We start from the raw sequence: 24525 nt of genomic DNA on the forward strand, positions 1-24525 counted from the left end.
GGATGTCATCTCGTTCAAGGATTGAGTTAGGGTGGTGGCTTCACTACTAGTTGATACCTCGTTCACGGTCCTTGGATGGTTGACTCTTCGCCTCATATGTTGATTGGATTCGGCTAAGTCAATAATAAGTTGCCATGCCTCCTCCGCGGTTTTGTATTTCGACAAAGAACCATTGCTAGAAGTGTCCAAGAGGGTTCTATCTTGCTCCTGCATCCCTTGACATATGTATCCAAGCAATACTTGGGTGTCGAGCATGTGATTGGGGCATGCATCTAGTAGTTTGCGAAATCGTTCCCAATATTCATAGAGTGGTTCCGTCTCACCTTGCACAATACAAGACATTTCCTTCCTTAGCCTATCCATCTTTTCCGGGGGCAAGAATTTGTCCAAGAATCCGCTTCTAAGTAGGTCCCAATCGGAGGTAACTTCACTAGAGAGAGTGTAGAACCATTCTTTGGCCTTGTCCTCAAGAGAGAAAGGGAAAGCAAACAACCATATGGCTACTTCATCGGACCCTTCCCGTCTAGTAGTCGAGCATATGCGGTGGAAGTCCTTGAGATGTCGAATAGGGTCTTGTGCGGGAAGCCCGTGAAACTTGGGTAGGAGATTGATCAAAGCGGTCTTCAATTCAAAGTTCGCATTCAAATTGGGGTGAGTTACATGAAGGGGTTGAAGGACATAATCCGGTGCACCCGCTTCCTTGATAGTAACTCTCCTTGGAGCGTCCATGGTGTTAGTACCTAAAATAAAAGAAGAATTGTTAGTGATATTGGTGGGAGTATGATTAATGCCTTCTTTGAGTGACGGTTCAATGTTCACTTCCAGTAAGGTGGTTGAGGTGGTGACAACCTCTTCACCCTTTCCAAATCTTAGCCGCCTCCGAGCTTGTCTAATATGAAACAAAGTTCGTTCTATTTCCGGATCAAAAGGGGCTAAGCTCGGATTTGGTTGTGAACGCGTCATGCAATGAAGGGAAAATGGAATTCATTGTAACGATGAGGAGTTAGTCAATTGAGCAATTTACAATGAAGAGCAACTTATGTACATATATACACACTTAATCCAAAACAATAACATGGCACACTAAGCAAACTCCCCGGCAACGGCGCCATTTTGACGATTGAATTTTTGTCGGTATAGAAATCATCAAATGATCAATCGTAGTATAGTCTAAACCGACGCAAAATCCTTCATCAAACAATTCTACAATCTATATCCGAGAGTACTAGTCTCCCGAGTCGTCCTCCCTTGGAATTACCAAAGTGTGCATCTTATTGATTTAGTAAGCCTTTGTTGGAATTCTTTGAAGGGTTTAGCAAGTAATGAGAAATGAACAATCAATTATCAAAGGACTTGGCTTAGGGTTGGCATTAGAAATTCTATCCTTATAGTTCATTCAATGTTGACAACAATTAGGCCTTGCTTCATTTAGTTATCCCCTAGGTATAGAGGAAAGTCAAATGAAAGTAATCAACTTGAGTCACAAGTCCTAGCTTCACCTCATGGGAATCTAGCTTTAGTGCACTCCAAGCTAACTAGCAATCCCTAATTCCAAATCAACTATTGATACAACTATTCAACTTCTTCCAAAGACCAAACCCTATGCCAAGTGTGGAAATTCTACTCCATAACTAGTGTTGTCATTTTATCAAACATGTGATGAGCAAGACGGAAAGTCATAGTAAAATGAGAAGAAAAGTTGAATTGAAAGTATTGCAACACAAAGATCTAACAACAAGTCTCAAAGAGTAGCATTGAAAATCCAAAATAGAGATGAAATCCAAAATTACAAAGTTGAATTCTTAGATCTATGAGAATTGATCAATTGTATCTACTACTTGAAATTGGAGAAGGAAATCTATGACAAGAACAAAGTGAAGTGAGAATTGTAATGGATCTCACCAAAAGGTCATTGAAAATTCAGAAATTAGAAGAAGATGAACCCTAGTGAAGCTTGGAATCTCCCTCTTCTTCTCCCCAAAAAATGTAACTAACTCTCTCTTCTCTCCAAAAAAAGGAAAATATCTAGGTCTAGAAGAATTGAACTAAAAGTGTCCTCAACCCTTGTTCCTTTGGTCTTCTTAAGCTTTTCCCGCCAAGGTGTTTCTCCAAGAGTGGAATCCTTAACTGCCTCCACGCCTAAGTCACGTGACTTCTTAAAAAAACCATATTCGCAAATCGGCGCGCACGCGCAAGGCACGCGCACGCGCAAGGCACGCGCACGCGCCGTTGAGACGTCTTGTAATGTGCGCGGAGGCGTGATGTACGCGTGCGCGCCCATGAAGATCCTGGCTTAGCCGCTTCTCAAGCCGGCTCTTGGCTTCGGCTCCACGTAGCCTTATCCGCGCGGACGCGCAAGGTGCGCGCACGCGCCCATGCAGAAATTCCCAAGGCTTAATCTTCATGCTTCCTTCCTTTGTACCCGTCTTTCCTCCCTCTTTCGGTCCACTCCTTCTCTATATCCTGAAACCACTTAACACACAAATCACGGCATCGAATGGCATCAAGAGAATATTAGAAATGTATCTATTTTAGTGCGAAATAAGCATGTTTTCATTCATGAGGCGCAACTAGGAAAGGAATGCAAATTCTTGTATTTTCATATAGAAAGTGTGTGGAATCATTGATAAAACCCTTGAAATCAGCACAAGATAAATCCTCAAATTGGGGTTTGTCAATGATGAAGTTCAATTCTAGTTTATATGCCACAAAAATCCTAATTACCCAAATATAAGAGGATTATATGTCACGTATCCCGTTAAGTCCAGATAATTAGAAATTTAGGAGAATATGTTTTCAAGCTATTGTTCAAGTAAAGAGCTTTTCCAAGTTATACAAGAACTCAATTAGAAAGAGGGTCATACTTCCGTTCCACCCAAATTCATAAGATAAAGAACGAAAATAATTCTTGAAATATAAATCAGTACATGAATTAAAATAGAAAAATAATAGTATCAATCCATACAATAGACATAGCTCTTAACCTTAACAGTGTAGGTTTAGTTGCTCATGGTTCCGAGAGAAAATAAGGATTTTGAAAAACTGTAAATTGTGGAATGAGGTAGAAGAGAAGAGATGATAGAGGAGCCCGAAGGGCTGATTCTTTTCCCTTTTATATCTAATCCTAATTAATGTAAAATATATTTTCTAAAAATTAAATAATATATTTTACCAATTATAAATAAAATCAAAATTAAATCAAAATTAATTAATTTCAGCGCAGCTTTGTATGAGTGCTTGGGGACCACTTGGGGCATTCGGATCCACGCTGGGATGTGGTGGAGCTTTCAAGTTCCACGCTGAACTTGGCAGGGGCCAAGTTCAACGTGGAGGAGGTAGAGGTTGCTGGAGAAGAAGTATGTACTATTATATATCATTGGAAAGCCTTGGAAGTTAGCTTTTCAATGCCGCTGAAATCACATCAATTGGACATCTGTAGCTCAAGTTATTTCTGTTTGAGTGCAAGGAGGTCATGATTGACAGCATCATTCGCTTTCTCCCTTTTCTACTACAAAACTCTGTCAAATCCATCCAAATACTACATGAAATAAATAGAATTATGCACAACTCAAAGTATCATCCATAGTGGCTAAAAGATATTTAAATTTTGATTAAACTTAGCAATTCAAGTACAAATTCACAAGGAAAAGATAGATAAGATGCTCACGCATCACAGGATGACCAGAAAACAATCAAGACAGCGTAGCCTACCCCGTGCAGATTCCTGGGCAAGCTGACATTTGACAAGCAGAAGGCGGTCCGAACTCCGGTTCCATGAATTCATTCAGTTCTATGTTATTATGGATCTTAGGAGGTGCTTCATCTGAGGGTCTCAACTCGTTTTTTTCAATGTTCAGAGATGTTAGAGACCAGGGACAAGTTTTTGTTGAAACTCCTCACGATGAAAACCGTGAGAATCAGGATAATGACAGATGGTGGTAGAACATTAGATTTTAATCATAAGTACTTTTTAATACTTAATATAGGAATATTGTATGGCATATCATATAGGTGACTGAACTTTCTCTCTCTTTGGTCCAAATGAAAATAAAACTAACGAAAAAGAATGTGTATATAATGTATATGTATATTCTTTATAGCTTTTTTTTTTCTTTCATAAATATTGAAGGTTTGATGTCTATTCTGTCTTCCTCAAAGCTAATAAGCTATAGACTGATAGAATTGTTCCCCCAAAAAAGATAAAGAACTTATAAAGTAGGAGGAAAAAGATTCTCTAATATAAGAAAAATTTTTAAAATAATAAAATAAAAATTAATTATCATTTTCATTCAAGAATAATTAGATTTTTTATTTATTTTACTAATTTTTTTATTTTAGGAGCTGAATGCAAAATAAAATAAAATTTACAGCGAAATCTAGTAAGATATTCATAAAACAGTGGTTAACTGGTTATAGGTACTATATACACAAATATATGTAATTATCAGCTATTTCTTATGGAGAAATAATTCAATTCCAACATTGAGTCATGAATTGTATATCTATCATTAATAAAAAATTTGTGTCTTTAACTGATAGCAAATGCATTCATATCTGCATACAAAATATACAAATGTACAACTATGGTCATCATTAGCAACAATTTTCTAAGATTCTAAAAGCTTCTTGCCGTTGTTCATCACTTAATTCTTAGGGGAAGTCAACTAAAAACTTGACATGGAGGTCACCTCTTTTCCCATCGTTTTTAAGGGTTGGCATGCCTTGACCTTCAATAACCTTGACATATCCAGGGTATACAACAGTATTTTCAAATGACAAAGTCAACTTCTCCCCTCCTAATATAGGAATTGGTAAAGAGCACCCTGTGAGTGCATCTACTAGAGGAATCTCAATACATATTTCCAAGTTATTATTGCCTTCTCTTCTAAACAAATTGTGTTTCTTTTCTTCAATTATGAACACTATATCAGCAGGGAGGTATCCAGGTTTCTCATCACCCTTGCCCTTAAATTTTATCTTTTTTTCCTTTTCTCCATCCTGACTTTACTTCAATCTTTAAAATCTCAATCTCTTGGACCATTACCCTGTTGCAATATTAGTTAATAAGTAATATTCTTCTAATTATCGAAAAGAAATATTTTGTATACTCATTCTGTCTCTTTGAATCGCACATCTCATTTGAAAAAGTACATATAACACAACTTAAAATTAAATGCTTCGTGTAAGATCATGACATGATAGATTAAGAAAAACATACCCGGGATGTTTGATAACATCTCTGGTAACTTTAATCTTTTTGGTGCATCCAAAGCACAAGTCCTCAAGTGTGCACTCTATGATCTTCTCAACTTCTGGTGGTTTCCTTCTAACTGTTGTCTGTGAAAATAAGATAGGTGTTGTCAATCTACGACTCAGATTGCTTGACACTGATGTGTGAGCATCTTGCCTATCTTTTCCTAGTGAATTTGCATATAATTTGTTGAGTTTAATTACGAATTAATTATATTTTAGCCACTATGGATGCTATTTTAAGTTTTTGTGCAATTTTATTTATTTTAGGTAGCATTCGGATAGATTTGATGAAGTTTCTATAAAGAAAGAGAAGAAACCAAGGAGATGACCAGCGAATACCGACGCAGACGCATGGCTCACGCGACCGTGCGGAATGGAGGAAATCGCAATGACGCGATCGCGTGCCTGACGCGAACGCGTGGACTGGAATCTGCACAAATGATGCGAACGCGTGGACGACGCGGACGCGTCACATGAGCGATCTGCAGAATTGACAGAAAATGCTGGGGGCGATTTCTGGGCTGTTTTGACCAATGTTCTGAAAACCGGACCGGACCGGCCGGTTCAACCCGGTTAACCGGAAACCGGTCATATAGCCGGTCCGGTCCATGAACAAAACCGCGCTGCAAAAAACCGGCAAAAAAACCGGTCAAACCGGTGGTTAATCGGTGAACCGGATGAACCGGGCCGGTTTTTATACGTGCCGGTTTTTTCCCCTACTAGTCAAACGGCGTCGTTTCTTTAAAAAAAAAAAAAAAAAGGGGATGAAGAACGCGTGACTTGCTGAGGCTGCCACTCCCAAAATTGAAAACCCAAAGCCAAAATCCCTAATCTCTATTCTCCTTCTCCAAAATTTTCGAAGAAGTGAAGGCTGAAGAGTGAAGAATTGAAGATTGAAGAACCCTCCACCGCCACTCCCAACCATCAGCTCCACTCCCAATCTATTCTCCACTCTCCAACATTGAAGCAGCTTCTGCATACAATGGATCAGAGGACGCCGTGAAGAACACCCGACGTTCGGCCACCTTCGGGCACCGTCGTCGACGTCTGCGCACCGTCGCGCACCGTCGCCCACGCTCGCGCACCTGGGTTTCTGGGTTTCTCCGTTTCTGGCTTCTAGGTTTCTCCGCTTCTGGGTTTCTGGATTTCTGGGTTTAGGGCTTCTGGGTTTGTGGCTTCTGTTCGTGGCTTCGTGCTGTGTTGTTTTCTGGCTTTTCTTCGTTCTTCTCTTGAGGTAAGATCGGGTTTCTGGCGTCTGTTCAGTGTATAATGTTTCAATTTTTTTTCTGGCTTCTGTTCTTTTATTTTTTTTATATGATTAATCAAATGTGGAATGAATTTGTTGTATACTTGTATGTTGGATTTGAGAATAAAATTGATGCATGTTGAAATTGAAAATTATGTTATGCTCTGTTCTTCAATTTTTATTTTTTTGAATCTTTTCAAGTCTGCTCTGTTTAGTTTTTTTATTTTGTCGATTCTGCTCTATTGAATGCATATAAAATTATAAATTGTATGAACTTTGAACTATGAATTGATATATTGGTCTGGATTCTGGGTTGCTGGCATTCTGAATTTAGATGGAACAGTCAGAAAATGATCAACAAAAACAACATAATGCTGGACAAGAATCTCAGACAGCTTCATCGGTTCTTGTTCTGTTTTTCAATTAATTTTTTTTATTTTGTTAATTATTCTTGTTTTGTTTTTCAATTTTGTTTATTTTGAATTTCGGTATATAAATTCAATTCTGCTATGTTGGATTTGGCTATATTGAGTTTTGTTTATTTCTGCTCTGTTGAATACTGCTCTGTTGAATTTTGGGGTTTAAAATTTAAATTCAATTCTACTCTGTTAATTATGTTGAATGAATGTCATATGAGTTATATGGATTGATATGTTTTTCTGGATTCTAGATTGCTGTCATTTTGAATTTAGATGGAACAGCCACAAAATGATCAGCAACTACAACATAATTCTGTGGGCATCTTCAAGGCTAGAGATTATGGAATTAGCCCTCTCTAGTTGCTTGTTGAGAACCATTGTGAGAACCATTGTATTTTGATTGACTTCATTTAGTGATTTTGTTCAGGTTCACTTTTCTTTTCAACAATCAATATTTAGTCATTGACTGTAAATGTATTTAATTTGTGTAAATTTGTGTTTGTAAATTGTAGTTGTTACTAATTAGAAATTTTTATTTTTGAAGATAGAACAACTAGATAGTGATCAAGCATTACATATATTAATTTTAATAATTTTATTTAATATTTAATTAAACCGGTTGAACCCCGGTCGGACCATTAAACCAGTGAACCAGTTGCCTTACCGGTTCATTGACCGGTCCGGTTCTCGCAACCTTGGTTTTGACCCAGTTTCTAGCCCAGAAAGCACAGATTAGAAGCTGTAGAATGGACAATTCAAGTGGTCCCCACCCATCAGCTGAAGACTTTTAATTAATTCAAATTTAAATTCAAATTTTAATTCTAGGAAAAGATATTATTTTAATTTTAAATTTAGAAGATAGATTTTAAATTATGAGGATTAGTTATAAAAGGGATCCCAACAGGGTGATTCCAGAACAACATTCCACAACATTATTCCATACAAATTTACATTCGATATTCCATGAGCAACTAATCCTCCACTGTTAAGGTTAGGAGCTCTGTCTATTGTATGGATTGATACTATTATTTTTCTATTTTAATTCATGTTTTGATTTATTTTTCAATAATTGTTTTCGTTCTTTATTTTATGAATTTGGGTGGAACGGAAGTATGACCCATGTTCTAATTGAGTTCTTGTATAACTTGGAAAAGCTCTTTACTTGAACAATAGCTTGAAAACATATTATCCTGAATTTCTAATTGTTTGTATTTAACGGGATACGTGACATATAATCCCCTTATATTTGGATAATTAGGATTCTTGTGGCATATAAACTAGAATTTGATCATCACCCTCTAATTGGAATTAATTGACCAAGGAATTGGTAGTTGATGAATTTTACAGGAGACTAGGAAGGTCTAAGGAATTAGGGTCTAGTCACAAATAGTTTGCCATGAATTAAATCTTGCATGATTAAAATAGTTAATAAGAAAAGTCAATCCAGAAAATAGATAACTCTGAAGTCTTAACTGCCTTCTCAATATTTTATTCCCAACTTATTTATTTGCCTATTTTTAATATTCTAAATTTACTATTTAATGCTTTTGAACTTCCAAACCCTATTTTCTGTCTGTCTAACTAATTCTATCAAACGCTATTGTTGCTTAATCTATCAATCCTCGTGGGATCGACCCTTACTCATGTAAGGTATTACTTGGTACGAGTGCACTTGCCGGTAAGTTAGTGGGTTACAAATACCGCACCAGACACCGACACTTCAGGAACATGTTCAGAATCCCCAAGAATCCACATTCCCATATCATTAATTGTAGAAGATGCAACATGAAAAGGAGAATGGAGGTAGACATTAAAGATCTTTTATCTAATATGGAAGCTACTAAAAGGAGTCTTGCCCTGTGAAGCTGATAACACTCTAGAATAGTTCTTTCAGGTAAATGTAATCTTCCATCTTATAATTTGTAGGTTTCAATTCCATCTTAATGTTACGAGTTACTGTAGTTTCTGATCCATAGATTGATGTATCTATCTGCTGTTGTAGTTCATTTGGGATTCAAGCTGCTAACCAAGATCTTGTACAGAAATTCCAACAGTTAATTACTCTTATTAAACAATTGGAATTACAAAAGCTATTTAAACTAGATTACTATTAAAACACCCTTGCAAGAATTCCCACTATTTGGCTGCATTTGTTAAGCATAATTTTTCTACTTGTTCAGTCGAGGTAAAAGAATGCAGTTTGCAAATTTTTCATTTTGTTAAACATAAGAATAGGAGAACAGCAGAAAACTGCACATGTAACTAACTTGCAAGATATAAAATAAACATTAAAAAAAAAGAGTTACTATTGATAGAACCAACTAATTCTTCAGCTAACACTTCATTGTTTTTCATTGCATTGAGCCAAAAAGCAGGTACTCCTTTTTCTACAAAACCAAATCAAAATGTTATCAGTGAATGAATTGAAATGCTATTTAAAGAAAAGGTGTGATCTTGTAATTAGTACCTTCATCCTCTTCAGCACCTGCAGTTTTCTCCTCTGCTATTCCTTCAACTTCAGTGACACCATTAACTATCTCAAAGCGCTGCATCCATTAAGAATTTAACAATTCGTCAAAATTAACAACAACTAATATCAAATCACATACATCAAACCAAATTACCCTAATTACAAAAATTACATCAATGCTATAATAATTCAAATCACAGAAATCATAGGAGAGAATTACCGGAAGGGAGAAGCTGACGACAGTAATGAAGAATGAGGAAGACGGCAAAGAAGACAGCGAGGAAGACGGAACCAGAAGGAAGGCGAGCTCTCTGGAACCAGGAGGAAGGCGACGATGACCTCGATTGCGAGACAAGAGAGGAGAGAGGGAGAGATCTTGCGTGCGACGCACAGTGAGACAGATGAGAGAGATCAAGCAGAGAGAGAGAGAGAAAGGATAGGAAGAGGAGAGAAGAAAATGAAGAATACTGAAACCTTCAGAGGCGTGAACGAGAGGGTTTCTGAACCCAGATGAAAAACAATTTTGGTTTTTTATTTTTTTAATATGTTTAACACGGATGAAGAACAATTTTGATTTTTTGTTTTTTTAATATGTTTTTGTTTTGTTATTCAAATTATTTGAAATTATAAAATTAGGATTAATTGAATCTTAAAATTTGATTAATTTAAAAGGATATTTTTGTCTAATCAAATAAAAGAAAGATGTTTAAGACTTTTTATAAAATTAAATAAAAAATATATTTTTATTTTTATTTAATTAAAGGGGTGTATTAGTAAAAGTGGTGATATAATATATATTTAAAAAAGAAAAAATTAAATGCTGATGTGAAAAATAAATTCCACATGGCTTATTATTACTTGTCCATATTTTAAATATATCGGTACGTATGAATTTATTTTCGTGCCATAGCAAACACCTTTCTTTTTTGTTTTAATAATATTTGGTAAAGAGGACATGCTGCCACGTCCACAAGTGTGCAATCCAATAGTCATAGACGTATTTATTTATTTAGTTTTTTTTTTTTACCAAAGATAGGAGACTCGAACCCGCAACTTCTTAATTGAGTATGGGGAGACTATGTCATTTGAGCTATTACTCATTGGCAAAAATTAGGAGGGCAGAGAACCCCTGAGAGACTACATGGAAAGATTCAACAAAGCGTGCTTGAAAATCCAAGATTTACCCACTGAAGCAGTGATAATGGGTCTCGTTAATGGACTCCGAGAAGGACCCTTCTCCTAGTCCATCTCAAAGAGACACCCGACTTCTTTGAGTGATGTACAGGAAACGAGCTGAGAAGTACATCAAAATGGAAGAAAGCCAGGTTACGAGAACCCAGCTGGTGGCTAGGGCACCCCCACCAATCAAAAGAAAAATAGAGGGAACCCAAAAAAAAGGAAGAAGTCGGGTCCGAGAGGCCTAGAAGATACCATTCCTACACTCCCCTACGAGTTTCCCTAGTCGATGTCTACAAGGAAATTTGTCATACTGAGAAGCTTCCTCCCCCGTGACCAATCAAGAACAAAAAGGGGGGGGGGAGATGTAATGAATACTATGAGTACCATAAATTGTATGAACACTTCACTAATGATTGCTACGACCTAAAAAATGTGATAGAAAAGTTGGCCAGGGAAGGTCGGCTAGACAGATATCTCATGGAAAGGTCGGACAATCATGGAAAAATAAAAAGAGATGAAGAAGGTCACGGACGATGAAGTCTGCCCCACAGACCCCCGAACGACATATTCATACGATATCAGGAGATTTGCGGGAGGAAGGGTGACCAAATCATCTTGAAAAAGGCATTTGAAAGAAGTTTACCAAGTTAGGAATGAAGGAACCAACCTTCCAACTATTTCCTTCACTAAGGAGGACAGTCAAGGTGTTGTGCCCGGGTACGACGACTCGGTAGTAATCACTATGATTCTCGCGAACGCTCATCTGCATAGAACCCTAGTGGACCAAGGGAGCTCGGCAGACATCCTATTCAAACCCGTATTTGACAAGCTAGGGCTGGACGAGAAGGAGTTAAGAGCCTACCCTAACACTCTCTTCGGGTTAGGGGATACTCCCATTAAGCTACTGGGCTTCATTTCCCTACACACTACTTTTGGAAAGGAGGTGAAATCAAAGACTTTAAGCATCGACTTCATTATCGTCGATGTAGCATCTGCCTACAATGCCTTAATAGGCAGAACAACCCTAAATCGGCTTGGAACAGTGGTTTCTACCCCCCATCTTTGCATGAAGTTCCCAACACCGGAAGGGATCGCCACCATCAGAGGGGATCAGAAGCTGGCGAGAAAGTGTTACAATGAAAGCCTGAACCTGAGAGGTAAAGGCAAGGAAGTCAATACCATTGAGTTCGAAGGAGTCCGAGTTAAGAAAGAGCTACGACCACAACCTGGAGAAAAGACTGAAGAGATATAGATCGGGCAAGAGGTCAGAAAGAATACCAACATAGGAGCTAATTTAAAAGAAGATTTGAAGCAAAAGCTGACACAGCTCCTATAAAAAAATTCCAATCTCTTCGCCTGGAAAGCTTCCAACATGCCAGGGATAGATCCCGAACTCATGTCACATAGATTGGCTGTTCATCCAGGATCCCGACCTATCCAACAAAGAAATGGAAGCTAGGATTTAAATGGGCTCAAGTGGTCAAAGAGCAAGTGCAAGCTCTGCTAGAGGCAGACTTTATTAGAGAAGTCAAGTATCTGGCCTGGCTGACAAATGTGGTGTTGGTCAAGAAACAGAATGGAAAATAGAGAATGTGCGTCGACTACACTGACCTCAATAAGGCCTGCCTTAAGGACCCATATCCTCTACCAAATATTGATACCCTAGTGGATTTCAGCTCGGGGTATCAATACTTGTCATTCATGGATGCTTACTCGGAGTATAACCAAATCCTAATGTACAAGCTAGACCAAGAGAAAACATCATTTATCACACCCAGAGCAAATTATTGCTACGTGGTCATGCCATTTGGATTAAAAAATGCAGGGGCCACATATCAAAGGCTGATGAATAAGGTATTCGTACCTCACCTGGGAGAGTTGATGGAGGTATATGTAGATGACATGCTGGTGAAAACCAAGGACGACGCCAGCCTCTTGAACAACCTCTCGCAAGTCTTCAACGTCATAAGAATGCATGGGATGAGACTAAATCCCGATAAATGCACCTTTGCAGTGGAGGCTGAAAAATTTCTAGGATTTATACTAACACAAATGGGGATTGAAGCCAACCCCGACAAGTATAGAGCGGTCCTGGAAATGAAGAGCCTGGCCTGCTTAAAGAAGGTCCAACAGTTGAATGGCTGACTTGCAGCTTTATCCAGGTTCTTGGCAGGGTCAGCATTAAGATCCTTACCACTCTTTTCTTTAACCAGTTCGAATGGACTCCCGAATAGGAAGAGGCATTCCAAGAGTTCAAAAGGTACCTGAGCCAACCTTCTATTCTTACCTGGCGAAAAGCGAGGAAAGAACTCGTATTATACTTAGCTGTCGCTGGTGCAGAATTTATAACCCACAAACTAACCGGCAAGTGCACCGGGTCATACCAAGTAATACCTCAAGTGAGTGAGGGTCGATTCCACGAGGATAAATGGATCAAGCAACAATAGTCAATTGATTATTCTAGTTAAATAGTCAAAATTTAGGGTTTCAATAGCAAATAACATAAAAACAGAAAATTAAATAAGAGCAAACTAAAATTGGTTAAGAAAATAATATGATAAAAATAGTTAAGGTGTCAGAGATATTTAAATTTCTGGATTAATATTCAATGTTAACTACCTTGATCATGCAAAGATTATGTTCATGGCAAACTATATGTGACTAAACCCTAATTTCTTAGACCTTTTTAGTCTCCTTTAACCTTCATCAACCGCCAATTCCTTGCTGGATTAATATTCAATGTCCCCTAGATACCCAAAAATAAGACGATTATATGTCACATATCGCGTTAAATCCAGATAAATAGAGAGTTGCGAGGGATTGATTTCAAGATATAATTCTAATGATATAACTTTTCCAAGATTCAAATAGAATTCAGGTTGAATTAAAGTTATTTCCCAATAATCACTAATTCTTAGGATGAAGAACGAAACCAATTCGTAAACAATAATCAAAATATTAATTAAGAGTAGAAGAACAAATAATTATTAATCCATCAAAGTAAATAGAGCTCCTAACCTTAACAATGGAGGCTTAGTTCCTCATGGAGAAAATAAACCCTAGTAGAGAAAAGTATGAAAGTGTGGAATGAAAATTAGGAGAGTAGAGCCCCAAGGGCTGAAACTTTTTCTTTTATATCTAATGTTAATTAATGTAAAATATATTTTCTAAAACTAAATAATATCTTTTTCTAATTATAATTAGAATAAATGTTTTAATTAATAATCAAATAAAAGTCTCGTGCATTGCTTCAATTGGCGTAGGGACCATGCCTTGATGATGAACTAGCGCCTAACTTAGGAAATTCCAAGTTAGGCGCCACCCTTGCAGTGCCTCCAGGGAGTGTTGTGTGTTGAACTGGCGCCGTTAGGCACCACCCAAAAAATTTTGAAGATGAGTTGTTAAGGTTGAATTGGCGCCAAACTTCAAGAATTTGAAGTTAGGCGCCACTATGGTAGCTTGCATTCATAAATTGCTTTTTCTTTCGGCGCCACTCCAAGTTAGGTGCCACTATGTCAGTGTACTTTTGAAGAAAGGGTAAAGTATTATATCATTGGAAAGCTTTGAAAGTTAGCTTTTCAATGCCGCTGAAATCACGTCAATTGGACCTCTATATCTCAAGTTATTCCTATTTGAGTACAAGGAGGTTGGGGTTGACAGCATCATTCACTTTCTTCCTTTTCTACTACAAAACTCCATCAAATCCATCCGAATGCTACCTGAAATAAACAAAATTGTGCATAACTCAAAGTAGCATTCATAGTGGCTAAAGAGCATTTAAATCTTGATTAAACTTGACAATTCAAATGCAAATTCACTAGGAAAAAATAGAAAAGATGCTCATGCATCAGTTGTCGAGAAGGCTGTGGCGTCAGCATTAATACAGAAAGATGAGGTCGGACATCATCCTGTCTACTTCACAAGCAAGGTGTTACAAGTCCCCGAATTAAAGTATCAAAAACTTGAAAAGTTCACATACGCCTTAATAGTAGCATCTAGAAGGCTTCGGCCTTATTTTCAATCTCATACCATAAGAGTTCGGACGAACCACCCAATGAAGCAAATCCTTCAAAAAATGGACGTAGCGGGCAGAATGGTCCAATGGGCTATAGAATTATCCGAGTTTGACTTGAAATATGAAACTTGGACAGCTATCAAAGCCCAATGCCTTACCGACTTCATGGTTGAATACGCAGGTGATCAAGAAGAGACCTCCACGACCTGGGAGTTGTTTGTGGATGGCTCCTCCAACAAAGTCAGAAGCGGGGCAGGCATAATATTGGTTAGTCAGGAAGGAACTCAAATAGAAGCCTCCTTGAAATTTGAGTTTTCAGCCTCTAACAATCAGGCAGAGTATGAAGCCCTGATCCCTGGTCTAAAGGTAGCCAAAGAAGTCGGAGCAACCAAGGTAGTAGTCTTCAGTGACTCTCAAGTGATGACTTCTCAAATTAATGGAGAATATCAGGCCAAAGACCCAAACATGAAAAGGTACTTAGAAAAAACTATGGAGTATATTAGGCGATTCCCTGAAACCGAGGTCAGACACATAACTCGGAAACTCAATAGCAGAGCAGACACCCTCTCCAAGTTAGCAAGTACCAAACCTGGAGAAAACAATAGAAGCCTGATCCAAGAAACTCTCCAAGAACCTTCAGCCACAAAAACAGATACCAAGCTAGACGTCTTAGAAGTTTCCGGATTAGACCTTGGATGGATGACTCTTCTAATCGAATACTTAAAATTTGACTTCTTACCTGAGGAACAAAAAGAGGCCAAGAAGATCTGGAGGGAAGCACAGAACTACACGGTGGTGAGAAGTGTCCTTTATAGAAGGGGGATATCCACACTATTGTTGAAATATGTCCCGACCTCTAAGACGGAAGAAGCACTGGATGAAGTGCATAATGGCATCTGTGGAAACCATCTCGGGGCAAGATCTTTAGCTAGAAAGGTTATCCGAGCAGGATTCTTCTGGCCGACCTTGCAAAAAGATGCCACCAACTTCGTGAGGAAATGCCAACCGTGCCAGATGCACGCAAACTTCTATGTTGCTCCCCCGAAAGAATTAATCAGTATAACTTTCCCATGACCTTTTGCAAAATGGAGACTGGACCTACTCGGATCTTTTCCTTAAGCGCCTGGATAAGTTAAATATCTCATAGTGGGAGTAGACTATTTCACGAAGTTGATTAAAGCAGAACCTTTAGCCACCATCACAGCACAGATAAGTCGGAAGTTTCTTTATAAGAAAAGAAAATACGTTAAGAAGCAAATGGAGTTTGGGCTGAAGAGCTTCCTCAAGTATTATGGGCCTACTGAACTACACCTCATTCTACTACTGGAGAGACACCCTTTCGACTTACCTATGGCATAGAAGCCATGATCCCTATTGAAACCAACGAGTAAAGTCCAATGGTGAGATTTTACAATGAAGTCGGTAATGTTCAAGCTCACAAAAAAGAGCTCGAGTTGCTCCCCGAAGTCCGAGAACAAGTCCAGATAAGAGAAGTTGCGTTGAAGCAAAGGATGACGAATAGATACAACAAAATGGTTATTCAAAGAAGCTTCGCCTGACTTAGTCCTCATTCGAAATGATATCGGAGTAAACAAGTCGAGCGAAGGGAAGCTCGCTGCAAACTAGAAAGGGCCTTACAAGATAACTGAGGTCTTGGGGAAAGGCTAATATAAAGTGTTAGATCTAGGGAGATACGAGCTTCCAAGGTTATGGCATGCTTGCAATATGAAGAGATACTATAGCTAGAAGCAAACTTCGCTCCCTAATGTACTCTTTTTCCCAACTTCATGGTTTTTTTTCAAAAAGGGTTTTCTTGGAGGGGGTTTTAACGAGGCATCAAAGCGAGGGCTAGGGGCAAAAAATCATTCCCTTAGTAGCAAAAGTACTTTTATAATATTTCTCTTCACCATTAGTAATAATATCTCTCTTTTCCATCTTTCTATTTGTTCCCTTTTCATAACTACGATACGCACCGACTTAAGCTAGAGAAAGCGCGAAAATCCATCGACTGAGCTACGTGGTCGGCGAGATAAAGCGACGAGGTACAAGTCGGTGTAAAAAGGTTATAAAAGTCGATCATGATAACTCGGAAGTAATATGACCAACGACTTACAAAGTCGGATTGTCCGAGCAAAACAAAAATGAATCGTAAGAATAACTTAAGTCACAGTAACGATTCAATTAACAGAATTGAACGTAAACTAATGGAAAATAAAGAGATACAAAGCCCCTTGAAGGGACCAAGGATAAGGGTTTTTCCATAAAGACCTTACCAAAACAAGAGATCACTTAACGAAAAGTTTTCTCCTAATTTTGTTAGATAATGGTAAAGTTATCTAACTTAGATAAATTCCGCTCTATTTGGTGGAAAGCTTTCTCAAAAAATAAAAAAGCTCAAAGCAGCAAAAGTTTTTTAAACCAAGAGGCTTTTGAGACAAAGGTCTCATCAAAGAAACAAAACATCACATGCATAATAAATAACTACTTTGTTAAAGGTCCTATCCCAAAAAGGACCAGAAACAAACATTTTTGTTAAAGGACCCAAAAAGGCCAAGTGTCAGGAAACCAACAACACAAATATAACAGGAGTTAAATGAAAAAGACCCATAAGCCGGGCCTTAGATAGCTAAAATCACTGGGGACCAAGAAGAGGATTAGGATCATCAACAGGAATAGAGGGCGGATCAGTTACAGAGGTCGGAGGGGTTGGAAGGATCTCTTCGGCATCGGGAGTTGGAATAACCTCGGGGGTCGCATAAGAAGTCAGCATATCTACCTCACGAGGAGGGGATTCAATGATGCGTTGCCTTGCTGTCTTCAACTCGGAGTCGGTTTTAGGACGTGAAGGAGAAACTATCTCCCCATTGATGACTACTTTGTCAGGGTGAAGAGGCGAGAGGTCTAGAGCGGGAGAAATAACTCCGATCTGTTGCTTTAACATCCTAAACAATTCCTCCGAACCTTCAACAATGGAGTCCTCCAAGTCCTGATAAACCTCCCGATTTTGATCTAGCTGCGGTTTCAAGTCAATATTTTCCAAAAAGATCCTTACATAATTTTGTTCATCCTTTTTCTTCAGACTCTCAACCATTGCACACTGACCCATCAACTTTTTCCCCCTTTTCCGGGCTTGGGAGAGCTCTTCCTTCAGCTGAGCATTCTCTTCCTGCAACCTCTTCTCCTCCTCTTGATACAAAACAATTCGCCCTTGGAGGTGCTCCACAGAAGACTGGGCAGCACTCAGAGGGGTTTTTTCCAGTATATCAAGAAGGGAGGTATAAACCCCAGCAGTTCTAATTCCTCATCGAATTAAAATTTGAAGATGATTACGGATGGGAGCATCATCCATAGCAATTTGGCTATGGGGAAGGATGTGCCTCCTAGTAAATTTCACTCTGTCGAAGTCGGTGTCTCCGACATTGGAAGCACCGGCCTCTGAGATCTTCTTCTTCTTTTTCTCAGGTTCTGAGGAGGAAATAACTGGGGGGATGGGAGCAGAAGGAAGAGTGGGAATAGGGTTTACCAAAATGGGCTGAGAAGAAGTCCCCAAACCCGAGCTTTGACGACGAGGGAGAGTGGCGGAGGCACCGACCTCTTGTGCAGTAGCTCGCGCACAAGTGTTCCTTTTGGCCTCTTGCACCTTCTGATAAGCCGACCCACTTTTCTTCATTTTCTCTGGAAAAAGTAAGTAAAAACAATTAGCATAAAAGTCGGTTACAAGCAAACACACTAATACAAGTCGGAATTAACCGAAGATTGACTACAAAAAACAAAAGCTACCTAGTTCAGTTCTGACAAAGCTCGGGGATCCAAGAAGAAATTTTTTGGTGTCCAGGTTCGGAGCCCGCCCCCAGGCCTCTCGAAAAAACTCAACAACAAATTCCTCTACCTCATCCAAGTCCACTAGACCGTATTTTTCTACATGAGAGGATTCTACCCAATATATAGAAAATTTGGATTCGTTGTTTTCGTCTAGGAAAAATGGGTGGTGGCCTTCAACAACTTTGACTTTGAAAAATAAGTTTTTAAAATCGCGAAAAGAATCATCGAAAATGAAAAAAACTTTCTGACCTTGAATGGTTCGGAAAGATACCTACTGTTGTTTATTATTCAAAGCACTAAATGGCTTTGTCAAGTGAAAGAGATAGAAAAAGATTTTTAAAGAAATTGAAAATGATGATGATGACGACGACGACGACGACGACATGCATCTTGTTTAGGATTAAAAAAATGGGATTTTAAGATACATGCATGTATAAGTTTTTTTTCACTATAAATGAAATAAATAATATTACATAGATTAATAAATATTTTTTAAATTATATGTTTGATAAATAAAATATTTAATTTATTTATTTTAAAAAATCGAAAACATTAATATAAGATATCATCATATAATCCAAAACTTAATTAAGTATTACTAACAAGCATAGCTATATTTTTTGTTTTTGGCCATCGTAAGTATAATTGCCTATTTATTAGTCACGGTGAGGGAGAATTTTTGGTGTTTGGAGAAGAAAAAAAAAACATTTTCAATTAGAGTTAAAAAAGTATCAATAAATTATCAAATTTTGTTTTTTTTTTTTTTAAGTATTAAAACGGGACTTAAAGCTCAGAAAAAAAGATCTAGATACAAATTAGCCGGGATAAAGTACCTGTACGAGATGTCTCCGGTACGGGTTGAAGGGTGGATCGGGAACCTGCGGATCAAGGCTGAAGCCGGGTCGCTTGACTGGAGCAATGGGGGGAGGTACCTGCAAAGACACTCCGACGCTCAAATCAGAATGGATCTAAGAGGTGTAGGTATGTGGGATGAATGAATACCTGGAGGGACTTTGGGTCCCCTATTTATAGGCAATAATTGGTATCTTATCATATCTTATCTGGTTAAGATAAGATGGACGAATGAATTCGAAAGTTGGTTAGGAGCTCTGGAAGACCGATTTTTGGGCCTTCTGAGCGAGGTGCGGATTGGACCCGAGGAGCCGGATCGGGTGCAGTCCCGGGTCCGAGCTCCGTGGCTCGGGTCCGTAACAGTTGCCCCCGCAGCGGGAGAGTGAGCGAGGTCGGTCTGTCGCTGGGAGATACTGTTTTTACTGCGGGCTTAGGCCTTTAGTTTTTCTAGAGTGGCCGTTTGGTTCTTTTGAGGCGAGGTCGGTGCCTCGGTTTCGTCTCGTGGAAGATTTGTCTGACTGTTTTGGTCTGACGTGACTCTTCCGTGTCTGCTGCGCCCGTTGCGTTCTTCGAGGCGTGATTTATTAATTGCTTTTTCCAAGGGGGCATTTATTGCGAGGGGGCGTTTTCCTCTTTTGCCCTCACGTTTGCTTTGCTTTCCAGGGGTATTTGCGTTATTTCACTTTTTCAAAACCGTTTTGGTTTTCTTCCTTCAGTTCCCTCGTTTGCTTCATTTCTCTATTGCTTTCTTCTCCGAAAGAGCATCTTCTGCTTTTCTTTCGCACTCTGTGGCATTGGTTGGTCTTCTGCCGTAGCATTTTTCTCCTTGGATTTGTTTCCTTCGCATCATCAGGTTGGTATTTTTCTGTTTCTTTTTGTTTTCTCTGCTTTGTCTTTCTTTGCATTTTGTTTCATCTCTGCTTTGTGTAGATTTAGAATTGTTTTATGGTATATGACGGTATTGCATAGTGGTAGATAGTTTTGTTGGGGTAGTGGATTCCGTAAGGGGGGCGAGCGCCACCGTATAATTGGTGGTGTATGGTGGTGTCTATTTTTGGTTTCATCCGCCGTTTTCTGCCGCGGGGTTTGGCTGACGGTGGTGCTCGTCACTATTTTAGGTATGGCTCGTCGAAGGACTGAGGGTGTGAGGGCTCCGGTGGCCCCGACGGGGGGTGTCCCCGGTCTTTTCTCTTGGGTAACTAGTGATATGTGGGGGACGCCGTCGCGGATGACGGAGGCGGACCTCCAGCGGCTCCGCGATCAAGGAGCTGTTTGCGGGGGTGGCGACGTCAAACGCCATTACGAGCTTTCTCTTCCCGGGGTTGATGAGAGGGTTTGCTATACCAATCTTGACTCCCCGAATGTGCCGGATTGGATGTGGGTGTATGAGGCGATGTTTACCCGGCTTGGCGTTCGGCTTCCCTTTTCCCCGTTTGTTCAACAGTTATTGAGCTGGTGCTCCGTGGCGCCGTCCCAGTTGCATCCGAATAGCTGGGCGGCGATACGGTCTTTCGAGCTTGTTTGTGAATTTTTGGAGCTTTCTGCCTCGGTAAACGTCTTCCTTTTTATCTTCTTGTGTACCCTTCCAACTAAAGAGGGGAAGCACAAGAAGGGTTATGGGTCTTTTAGAGCTCAGCCTCATCGCCGGGTCTTCGGGTTGTATGAAGATTCTTTTCATGGGTTTAAGAGTGGGTATTTTAAGGTTCGTCCCGCAAGGGGGCATCATCCTTTTTGGCTGACATTGGAGGGTGAGCGTCGATTCCCCACCTATTGGAACTTTAAGGCGGGGCCGTCGGTGTTTACTCGGGTTTCGAAAGAGTTCCTGACCCTGGAGGAGCGGGATATTGCTCTTGTTCTGTGGCAGTTGTTTGGAGAGCGTCCTTTTAATCCTCGGGATATGATGGGTGATCCGGTTGCTTGTCGGTCGTATGTTGGTGTGTGTCTGTTCTTTTCTTGGTTTTTATGTTTGTTTTCCCGTTTTTGTAACTTGGGATTTTTGTTTTCTTTCAGTTGAGATGGCTGGTGGTTTGACTTCCTTGGCACGGTTGAAGGCAGCGATGGCCCAGGAGGAGGGGTCGTCGTCTCCGGCTACTCCTGTTTCTAACCCCGCCGTGGGGTCGCAGGCTGTTTCTCAAGAGGTGGTTTCTTCGGGCGCGCGGGCCGATGCTCAGGTTTCCCCTGGCCCTGCGAATTTGCCTGAAGTCGTCGTGGTGACGGCTGCTGAGGCTTCTCGGAAGAGAAAAAGGCCTGAGGAGCCGAGCAGCGAGACTTTTGAGGAAGAGGGTCTTGTGCCTAGCGTGATGGACCGACACTTCGATGCCCCGGGGTTCATTGATCAACACTTGATGCCTGGTACGGAGCCGTTTTTTTATGGCTGCGATGTTTCATTCCAGGCCAAGTCGGTGTATCATGCCCTCCTCCGGTCTGCCGTTGTCGCTCGGAAAGCTGAGCCCGTGATGGCTCAGGTTGGTTTGTTGGATAAGAAGCTTCGCCATTCTCAGGCTGAGGTGGCTAAGTTGAAGGAGGAGCTTGAGGCTGCCGAGGCTGCGAAGGAGAAGGCAGTGAAGTCTTCTGAGGAAGCCGGGGCAGAGATTCTCTGACTTTCCGAGGTTGAGACTTCGCTTCTTTCCCAATTGGCAGAGGAGCGGCAGCGGGCTTCAGATGCAGGTTCTCAAGCTGCCGTGCTTCTCGCTGAGTCGGAGACTCTGAAGGCCGAGGTTGCTACCTTGAAGAGGGAGAAGACGGAGTTATTGGGTGATGCAAAGGATGCGATTGCGGCTACCGAGGAGACAATGAAGGCTCAGGCTTTAGTGCTGGCTCCAGGAGTGGATGTGTCCGTGATGGGAGCCTTCAAGACTATTCGTGATGGTTAGATTGTCGACCTTGAGTAGCTTTTTTTATGTTTGTAATTTTATTTTGAACTGTTTGTTTTTGAATATTTTGGATGGCCAAGGGCCGTGACATTGGGTTCCGCTTAATGGTATTTTTGGCCGTTCGGGCCTTTGTATATTCTGTTTTATGGTATTTTCGGCCTTCGGGCCTTTTATATATTTTGTTTTGAGCTATTCCGTTTGTTTTATTGGTTCCCTTGGACCGTCGTTTGGTCGAGTTTTTGTGGATATCCGTGTGTTGGGCCTGGGGGGTGATCAGTCCCCCAGTCGTGGCCGTGTCTTTGTTCCATATTTGGGATGTTTAGAAGGGTAGAAATAGCTTTTAACGAAATATTTATTTAAGGTTGGGCCTCGTTAAAACCCTCTGTCTTTGGGGGGAAAAAGTACCCGAGATAGATACTAAAGCGAAAATTAAATTTCAGGAGTTGTAAAATGGGAAGATATAAATAAAAAGGGGTGACCTAGTTAGGTCGGCCTAAGTGTAGTATCGCCGTAAATTGGCGGCGTTCCAGGTCCTTGGGACTTCGTCGCCGTTAAGTCGTTCGAGTTTATATGCTCCCTTTCCGATTACCGCCTTGATTTTGTATGGTCCTTCCCAGTTGGGGGTGAGTTTCCCTTTTCCTGGGGTCGGACGACGCCATGGTTGTATCTTAAGCTGATTCTCTGTTTTAGGGCTAGCTCTTTGATGTGAGCTATGCTTCTTTCCTCGTCAATGAGGTCTCGTTCTGCTTCCTCGTCGTTACCGCCGACCGTTTTTCTGGGGCTTGGGTCTCCGATTTCTACCGGGATGACTGCCTCCACGCCGTATGTTAATCGGAAGGGGGTTTCTCCCGTGGTCGTTTGCGGTGTAGTTCGGTATGACCATAGGACCGATCTGAGCTCGTCGGCCCATAGTCCTTTGGCTTCGTCGAGCCGTTTCTTGAGTCCCTTGACGATTATTTTGTTTGCGGATTCCACCTATCCGTTTGTTTGGGGGTGTTCTACCGAGCTGAAACAGTGAGATACGCGTAGTCCTTCTAAGAGTTCTCTGAACTTTTTGTCAGTGAATTGGGTTCCGTTGTCCGAGATAACGATCTCGGAGATCCCGAATCGGGTGATGATCTGTCGCCAGAGGAATTTACGGCATTGGGCTGCCGTTATGGAGGCTAGGGGTTCGGCTTCGATCCACTTGGGGTAGTAGTCTATGGCGACGATGAGATACCGGAGTTGACCGGGTGCCGTAGGGAAGGGTCCGACGAGGTCGATCCCCCAGGTGCCGAATGGCCGTTCTGCCAATATGATGCTGAGCTGGTGTGGGGCGGCTTGGTGGATATTGGCGTGCCTTTGGCATTTGTCGCAGCTTTTAACTATTTGTATGGAATCCCGGATAACCGTGGGCTAGAAGTAGCCTGCCCTGATGACTTTTTGGGCTAATGTTTTGCCTCCGATGTGGTGGCCGTAGCAACCTTCGTGGATTTTGCGGAGTTTGTACCCCGTGTTCTCGGGTTCGACGCATTTGAGCAGAGGTTGCGAGAATCCGTGTTTGTATAGCTGTCCTGCGACAACGGTATAGTTGGCGGCTTCCCGTTTTATTCGTTTTCCCTCTTTGGGATCCGGCGGCAGTGTTCCGTCAAGGAGGTACTATAGGATAGGGTAGGTCCAAGATCCTTGGTTCGAGAGTGTCAGATGAGCGTTGGTTGTCGTTGACACGGAGGGTGACTTGACGACTTCCTGGATTAGCGATTTGTTACCGTGTCCTGGTTTGGTACTGGCTAGTTTGGAAAGTAGGTATGTCCTGGCGTTTCGTTCCCTAGGGACGTGCTGTATGGTAACTCGCTCGAATTCTTCTTTTAGTTTGTTTACTTTGGCGAGGTATTGTTGGAGTAGGGGATCTCGTGTCTGGTAGTCTCCGTTAATTTGGGAGCTGACTACCTGTGAGTTGGTGTTTACCTCTAGGACCTTTGCTCCGACTTCCCGAGCTAGGGCTAGGCCTGCCAGAAGGGCCTCGTATTCTGCCTGGTTGTTTGAGACTGAGAATTCGTATCGTACTGATTGTTCGATTACGACTCTGTTCTGACTTTCGAGAATGACTCCGGCACCTCCAGAGGTGACGTTCGATGAGCCGTCAACATGTAGTTTCCACGATTCGGGGGTGGAGTTTCCTGGGGTCATCTCGGTGATAAAGTCGGCCATGGCCTGTGCTTTGATTGCGTACCGGGGTTCGAACTTGATTTGGAATTGAGATAGTTCGATGGACCATGCTAACATTCTTCCCGCAAGGTCGGGTTTTTGTAGTACTTGTTTGACCGCCTGGTCGGTTCGGACCGTCAAGGGGTGGGCCTGAAAGTATTGTCGCAGGCGCCGGAAAGCCGTGAGGAGTGTAAAAGCTAATTTTTCTA

At 40.9% G+C, this 24525-nt stretch overlaps 1 pseudogene; it reads right to left on the reverse strand.

Moving 5' to 3' along the window:
• Positions 1-4593: 4593 nt before the first annotated feature.
• LOC107647922 (uncharacterized) lies at positions 4594-9470 on the reverse strand (annotated as a pseudogene).
• Positions 9471-24525: the final 15055 nt, after the last annotated feature.

Source organism: Arachis ipaensis, chromosome B6 (genome assembly GCF_059453495.1).
Source record: "Arachis ipaensis isolate K30076 ecotype BB chromosome B6, ASM5945349v1, whole genome shotgun sequence".
Taxonomy (NCBI): domain Eukaryota; kingdom Viridiplantae; phylum Streptophyta; class Magnoliopsida; order Fabales; family Fabaceae; genus Arachis; species Arachis ipaensis.